Source organism: Podarcis raffonei, chromosome 5, assembly GCF_027172205.1.
Source record: "Podarcis raffonei isolate rPodRaf1 chromosome 5, rPodRaf1.pri, whole genome shotgun sequence".
NCBI lineage: Eukaryota > Metazoa > Chordata > Lepidosauria > Squamata > Lacertidae > Podarcis > Podarcis raffonei.
Genome location: NC_070606.1, coordinates 68,219,252 through 68,227,077, shown reverse-complemented (window position 1 = coordinate 68,227,077; position 7,826 = coordinate 68,219,252).

Sequence of the window (7,826 nt, the reverse complement as noted above, 5' to 3'; positions counted from 1 at the left end):
TCCTACCTGGGCATACCAAGGATTGAACCTAGAACCTTCTGCATACAAGGCAAATGCTCTAGCACCAGTAACCTTTCCTCAGTGCAGATTCTGCAAATCTGTGGTCAAAACCAAACCTTAACATTGGGTAGCTGTTTGCCTAAATTGGATCAATGGCTCCCATGACAAGATGTGAAAGAAAAAGAAGGGGTTGGGGGACACCCCCCAAAATGACTAGTGAACTTCCAGAAGCCACTGACCGAAAATGGATCTCTGGACTTACCCAGAAAGGCCATTTTATTTCCAGGTGTCCAGACAATGGCTCCTTGTTGTGTGAATCCAGCCATGAAAAAGCTTGCTGCATTAGCACCTGTAACCACATAAGCAGGCTGATACTTTCGGGTGCTGAGACGAGTTTGCTCATTTTCTGTTCCGCTGGGGCTAGAGATGGCAAGTCTCCAGAACGACTCCTGGTTGTCTGGATTCACCCAGAGAATGCCCTTGCCCAGTGGCTTTTAAGTAGTCTCAGTCTTTCTGTACAACCCACATACAAACACTGTTTAAAACTTCAATAAAACTTTAATATACTAGAACATCAACGAACATTTTTCTGACAACAGGTCCTAGATCAGACAATATATTTTACTGAGCTAGCCTGACTTGCCAAGATCTGCATCAATGCAACCCTACTCTTTTCTCGACTGAGAAGTGAAATCAATTACTGTATGTTTCATGCAGCAGAAGGAATACAGCTTCCTGTGCTTTGTTGGCGATTTCACATACTAACCTTGCACACAAACTCGGCAATGTGCACACTACTGAGCCATTTGAAAAGAATCAATCTGGCTATTGAAAGCCTGCTATGCAGGGCAAGGAAATTTCTTCACTTTGTCTCTATGAAGTCAGGATAGAGAGAGTCGCAGTAGAGATTCGGTTTCCAATGTAGCCAGGTTACAAGACCTGCCAGGAGAGAAGGATGGTCCTGCACAGTGCTTACATACATGGTGGTCTTGGGGAAATTCAGAATCCAAGCAGCAAAATGAGTGCCTTCCTCTGTCATAGTGATCTAGCAAACTGTGAGCAATGAAGCTGCTTTCAGTATGTAGCATGTTGCACACCCTGCAGACGACAATTTCGCATTTGGGGCACATTTTCCCAGAGTGAGCCTTCCCCAAGGAACACATCTCCTTCTGGGCTTTCAGCTTCATGGACTCTTTTCTTTGCACACCTCTCTTCTTGTCTTCAAGGTGCCCATTATTTTCCTGAGGACTAAAAAGCCAAGGCAAAATAGTGATCTGAACAGTCAGTGGCAGCTACCATTTTCCAAAGTGCATCAGGGCAAAGGGTCTTCTCGGTGGTGGTGCCCGCCCTGTGGAACGCCCTCCCACCAGATGTCAAGGAAATAAACAACTATCTGACTTTTAGAAGACATCTGAAGGCAGCCCTGTTAAGTTTTTAATGTTTGATAGTTTATTGTGCTTTTAATTCTGTTGGGACTCGGAGCCGCCCAGAGTGGATGGGCATAAATAAATTTACTATTATTATTATTATTATTATTATTATTATTACTTTTCACTGCATGTATGACGAATCATAGAATTTTAGAGCTGCATAGCAGAAGGAGGCATCACACTGGTGAACTACAAAAAAAAGGAATCAAGCCATTTGAGTATTTTTTTGAAGATTTAATGGGATTTATTACCTCCTCAGCCTAATATCCTGCACCAAAGCAGGAGGGCCCTGGGAGGGATAGGCACTGGGTTTGCCTCATGGTGATTCAGCAACTGACAAGTCGCTCAGCCAATCAAGAGAGAGAGAGAGAGGAATTTAAGTTAATAATCAGCTGGGACTGTCAGAGAGTGCAGTCAGGGATTATCTATGGGTCAGACAGGAACCTGGGATTGGAGACATGGTGGGCAACTGGAATCTCTGACTATTTGAGTGGACTCTGGTAGGGTATATCTGACAGTGGGAACAGATTCTAACTAGCTGAGGGGAAATTTAGGATTCTAGAAGGAACTGGGTAGTGTAAGACAATAACCATCCTAGAAAGAAATTATCTTTCCAAAGTCAGGTTTAAAATATGAAGTTAAGCACAATCTTAAATTTCGCTGTAAAGAGTGTTTGTATGAAACAAAGTGTTGTGCCTTACAAAAGTAACCAGTAAGCTATACAGTTTGGTTTAGACAAGGCTACCCAGATATCTAGAATGATGTGTTTTTAGTTTTTGCGGGTTTAATTTTTGTGAAGGTTTTAAATAGTTGTACAGTCATACCTCGGGTTAAATTTGCTTCAAGTTGAGCGCATTCAAGTTGTGGTCCACGGCAACCCGGAAGTAACGGAGCGCATTACTTCTGGGTTTCGCCGCTTGCGCATGCGCAGACGCTCAAAATGACATCACGCGCAGAAGCGGTGGAAAGTGACGCGTGCGTGCGCAGACGTGCCGTCGCTAGATACGTTTACCTCTAGATGTGAACGGGGCTCCGGAACGGATCCCGTTCGTATCTAGAGGTACCACTGTATTAATAGTTTTTATCAATAATTCTATTGTTATATTCTTTTTGTAAACCAAGCATATTTTTGTTACAATCAAGCATATTCTGTTTATTCCCCATTATTTCTATATATAATATTCTGATCCAGAGTTTTCTTACCATTGTTCTTCTTTCGGTGCACAGTGCAAAAATTTACATTTTTCAGATTACACATGAAATAAAACACAGTTGATCATAGTTCATGGGAAGGACAATGTGGAAGCAGATGGTTGTAAAACAATTATGGCTTTAAAGTTAATCAGCAGCACCTTGAACTGAGCCCTTGAAAATGGCAATTTTGACTGGGGTTGCCAGCTGGTCAGCAGAGGGATGGTTGTACCTCCCCTTTTACCTTTAACAGCACCTTAATAAGCAAACAGCAGATAAACTTACAGCACTTCCAGATGAGCTGCTTATGAAGCATTCAGCCCAATTTGTTCACAGGGAGATTCAAGGACACTGGCTAGTTAACAAGCATTATTCCAATTTGCTTGCAGGTTAGATGAAGCTGCATCAAAGAAGTAATACCCCCCAATTTCCCATCGCTTTCCTTATCACAAAACTTCCAGTATTTGGGGGAAGTGACTTTATTGTGCAAACCCTCTAATCAGCTGCAATTGTGCAAACCGAATTTGCCAATTAGTAAACGAATCCCACTCAAAAATAGCAATGGTCTGAAAGAACCCCAAGATGTTATTAATTGCTGGTGTCTGCATAGCAAGCTGCTGCTCAGGGCAATGGAGCCACCTGAAAATATGGCACTCTTTGATGTTGCCGCCTTGTCTGTCTCGGCTGCTTAGTTGATCAACCTTTTCCCTTTCATGATTACTTAATGTTCACAATGGCTCCGGTGTCCCATTTTAGTTTGACCCATAGCATTTTTAGTTTTCATTAGAAATAAAATATTAAAAAGAGAAACACTTACATCACATCCCGTGAAGGTCCAGAAAAGAGACTGAGTGTTGAAAGCCTCTTCTTAAAGAGATGCCCATCCTTTTTCCTGCAGTGTTTTGCCTCACCGATACCCTCTTCCCTTCTTGACTTCTTGAAACTCTGGCCTGTCTCAATGGCAGAGCAGAATGCAAAAGTATGCTCTCTGATCATCATGTTTGCACATAAGGAGCCCACTCCCCAAGGGAAGGTGGGGTGGTCATAAGTCCAAGTTGCGTACTAACCTGCAGGCATCTTTGGAAAGCAGCGCATCTCAGGCAATGAAAACTCCAGCTTCAGGGATCCCTAAGAAAGAAGAGATGGCGAGGTGTGCCTACTTCTTAACACAACAAATCAGAAGCAGCAATGGTTGCTAAGTTTAAAAATTGCCTCTCTCCCTTTCCAAATGACCCTTACAGAGCAGTGGTAGAAGCAACAAGAGTCTCCCGTGTATGCAGAGCATGGGAAGGAGAATTCAGTTCTGGTAATGAAGCAAGCGCAAAGCCAGAAAGTGAACTGTTGCTCAGGGTGCTGCATATAAACAATTTCTTTCTCCTTTTGGTAAATCAACTGATTAGTCTTCATTTCCGCGACGTGTCACTGCATCTCCAAGACAGATCCTTTTGCCTACTCTAATTGCATTAGTCTCTCTGCTCTCCAGTTGATATTTTAGTAATTGTATTTACTTTTGGCTGATGGACTTGCCCCACAGTTTACACTTGCTCTCAGTCTCCGGTAAGTACCTCTGGCTCATCCTGGTGATTTGTCAGATCTGGAAGCATTTCCCAATAATTACTTCTAAGAACAGATAATTAAAACTAATTTTGAAAAGTAGTTGCAAAGTATTCCTATTCCTGCACTAAACTGCAGTCCCAAACTACATCATACTGACTATTCCTTAATTATAGTCTGTTTAAGAAGCTATTGAATTATAGAATTGCATAAGGGGGCCCAGTCTGACAGTGAAATTCATAGTCTTATAGGTTTGGGGTCTTCGGGCAGACTCTCTCTCTCTCTCTCTCTCTCTCTCTCTCTCTCTCTCTCTAACATTAAGAAATATATTTACCCAAAATCCAGATTGAAATCCCTTTTCAGAAACAGGGGAAGATAGTCCCATTTTCAATTCACCCTAGAGACTTCCTCACCTTACTATTCCCATCACCTGCCAAATATCCAGATTTTACCAGCAGTAATTAAGTCCCACCCCTTTGTGACATCACCTCTGCAAATGAGAGAAAGGCTCTATGCTTTCTGACCTGGTGGATGAAAAGCCATAGCTCAGTAGCAGAACACATGGATGCCTAAGGGTGAGGGTTCAATCTCCAAGTCGAATCAAGACAGATCCCTGCCTGAATTCATGAAGAGTTGTTCCCAGTCATTGTAGATACTGAGCTAGCTAGATAGACCAGTGGTTTGACTTAATAAGGTAGCGTCCTATCAGCTATGAATACTACCTCCAATGGCTCTAAGACAGAGCAAAGTGAATGAGGCAAAAAGAATTGTTGTGATTACTCATGCTATCGAAGCTTTCCTCTGTTGGTTTGGAGGCACTGCATATGCAGTATACCTTTAAAGCACTGTAGTTAGCTCAGAATGCTAACATTTTGAGGGGTAAATTGCAGTGCTCAGAATTCACCAAGGGAAGGAATGTGATCCAAATGCAGCCAGTGACCCCCTTCTCTTCCAGTAACGATCTCCTTTTTTACAGCAGTAAAATAACTGCTGTAGGGCTTCAACTGCTGTTTAAAACTTACAGTCCTATCCACATTTACTAGAGAATAAATTCATTTAATTCATTGAGACGTACATCTATGTAAATGTAGACAGGCTTCATATCTCAGTATTATTGAATGTATGATCTTTTATACCTGTGGTACCTCAATAAAATTTACCTGCATGCTCTTATTTATAATTATTATAATTATTTGTTTATTTGTAGTATTTTTTCCTTTCTATTCAGGAATGAAATGCTTCGTGGGTGGGTAGGGGGAGCTCTGGGATAGCTCAGTTGGCAGAGCATGAGAATATCAGGGCTGTGAGTTCAAGCCCCACAGTGAGAAAAAGATTCCAGCATTGCAAGGGGTTGGGCAAGGAGATCCTAGAGGTCCCTTCCAACTCTACAATTCTATGATTCTAAGATCAATAATACCAAGAGATACCCTGACCACAGGCTTGCAGTCGGAAAGACATGACACAAAATGGAAGAGAAAACAAGAAAACTCAGGCATCACTTCCTAAAGCTACATTGTAGCTTATAGTGACTGTTACAGGTATCTGGGGAATTTCTGACTTCTTATAACAGTCCTTTACTATAGAGCTTTGATACTTTTGGGAATTATATCATTGGGCTTAATCATACTTGGACATTCAACACAGGGAGTCCAGTTCTAAGTGTGCTATTTAAGCACACTGCTTTACTGCAAGTAAAAAAAATATTCAGAGAGCCAGTTTCTCTAGGCCTCATTGGAGTAAAGTATGCAGTTTCTGCAAATATTTGTTGGTCAAAGTAAATTCCAAGGCACTTATGGATAGAAGACTGAGTTCCCTTTTCCTTTAATTGTTTGGGAGAAATTGAAGGTTCAGTCGCAGCTTTTCTCATCACTGCACAATGAGCTACACCTGCCAAAATTCCTTTCTTCTTCTATACAACTATTTAAAGGCATAGGAGCCTATACTCCTTTGCATCTGGTCTCCAGAGATCCAAAACCTGCAATGAGAACATTGCATGAGAGAAGGTATGTTACAACTTAAGATTGACCCTTGAGTTATATATATATGATAAGAGATGGAGAGGGGGCTTTTATTACTCTTTTTACATTCCTTTCTGTTAGCTGGAGGAGATGGGTAGCAGTGACTGTGGAATGATGATGATGATGTCATTATTTGTACTCCTGCCCATTGACTGGGTTGCCCCAGCCACTCTAGGAGGCTTCAAACAAAATATAAAAACACTTTAGGAGCAACCAAAAATTAACAAAATTGTGAGCAAGCTTTCAAGTTCTCCAGAGCTCTTCATCAATGCAGATGTTAAGCAAAATGGGGATGGGAGGGCCAGAGGAGGAAAGCTCACCTGAGCAAAGTGCGGGGGGGGGGGGACTTACAAAATTCCATCCCAAGGGCATAGCCACATGACTAATTTTTGTTTGTTTTGTTTGTTTTGTTTTTACAATTCAAACTCTTACTTTATCCAATAGCCCATGCTGCCCTTCAAACTCATGATCTATCCAAGAGGTGTGACCATGGTTTATACCTGCATTCTACTCTGGAGGTGGTGAACCTTTGGATCTGTAGGGAGAGGAAACCTGTGGCCCTCCAGTTGTTGTTGGACTGCAAATTCCATCAATTCAGCTAGCATGGTCAGCAAGCCTCCCTAGTAGACACATGTTTCCCTTATGCCCATTCTAAGAGTCTCATGTATTAGAATCCTTGAACCATGGAAATAACATATATTGGCAGTTTGATTCAATAATGTACACTTATATAGGGACAATGTTTATTGAGTACCTAAAACAAAAAATATACATGAAGGTCTGGGAAATGCTTGTCACTCGGAGCCATTTCAGTGTGTTCGATGTAACATGAAGGTTTAAGCATTTTCATTCTCTTCTTCATGTTACTAGGAAACTGCTTTGTAGGAGGATAAAATGGATGGTGCTTCTTGCTAGATACTGGGAGCTTACATCCTATAGTACCTGAGAGTGCATCAAAGGGACATGTTCTGAAATGAACACATTTCAGTCCTTTAACAAAACCCCATTCAAAACTGGCCCCTACACTCTCTGGGCATCCAAGTAGAACGATGTTGTAAAACTCCCTTGCTTTGGTGGGCTGACCCTTCCTTTGAAGCCTATGTTGCAAGTGCTTTCTGCATTTTCCAAAGGTGAACAGCATGAAGATAAATACCACTAGTTGCTGCTGTTAAAGACACAGCAACCAGGGACTGGCCCAAAAGTTGGCAACATCATATAACAGTCATGTGCTTGTTGCACAGGACATTTTTGTAATCTGGGTCAAATAGTTGGAATTCACAACGTGTAACTCTGTCATGCCAGGGTGCTCTACTAGTTAGACTCTAACCATTAGGCAGTGGTTCTCAACCTGTGGGTCCCCAGATGTTGTTGCACTTCAACTCCCATCATCCCTGAGCTCTGGCCTTGCTAGCTAGGGGTGATGGGAGTTGTAGTTCAACAACATCTGGGGACCCACAGGTTGAGAAAGGCTGTATTAGAGCATTGTGCAGAACTGGGGGGACTCAAGTTTAAGTTCGCTCCCTGGGTGATCTAGGGCTAGTCACTGTCTCTCTCAGCCTAACCTCACAGGGTTGTTGTGAGAGAGGAAAGGAGGAGGCCTGAACTCATTGGAGGAAAGATGGGATTCAAATGT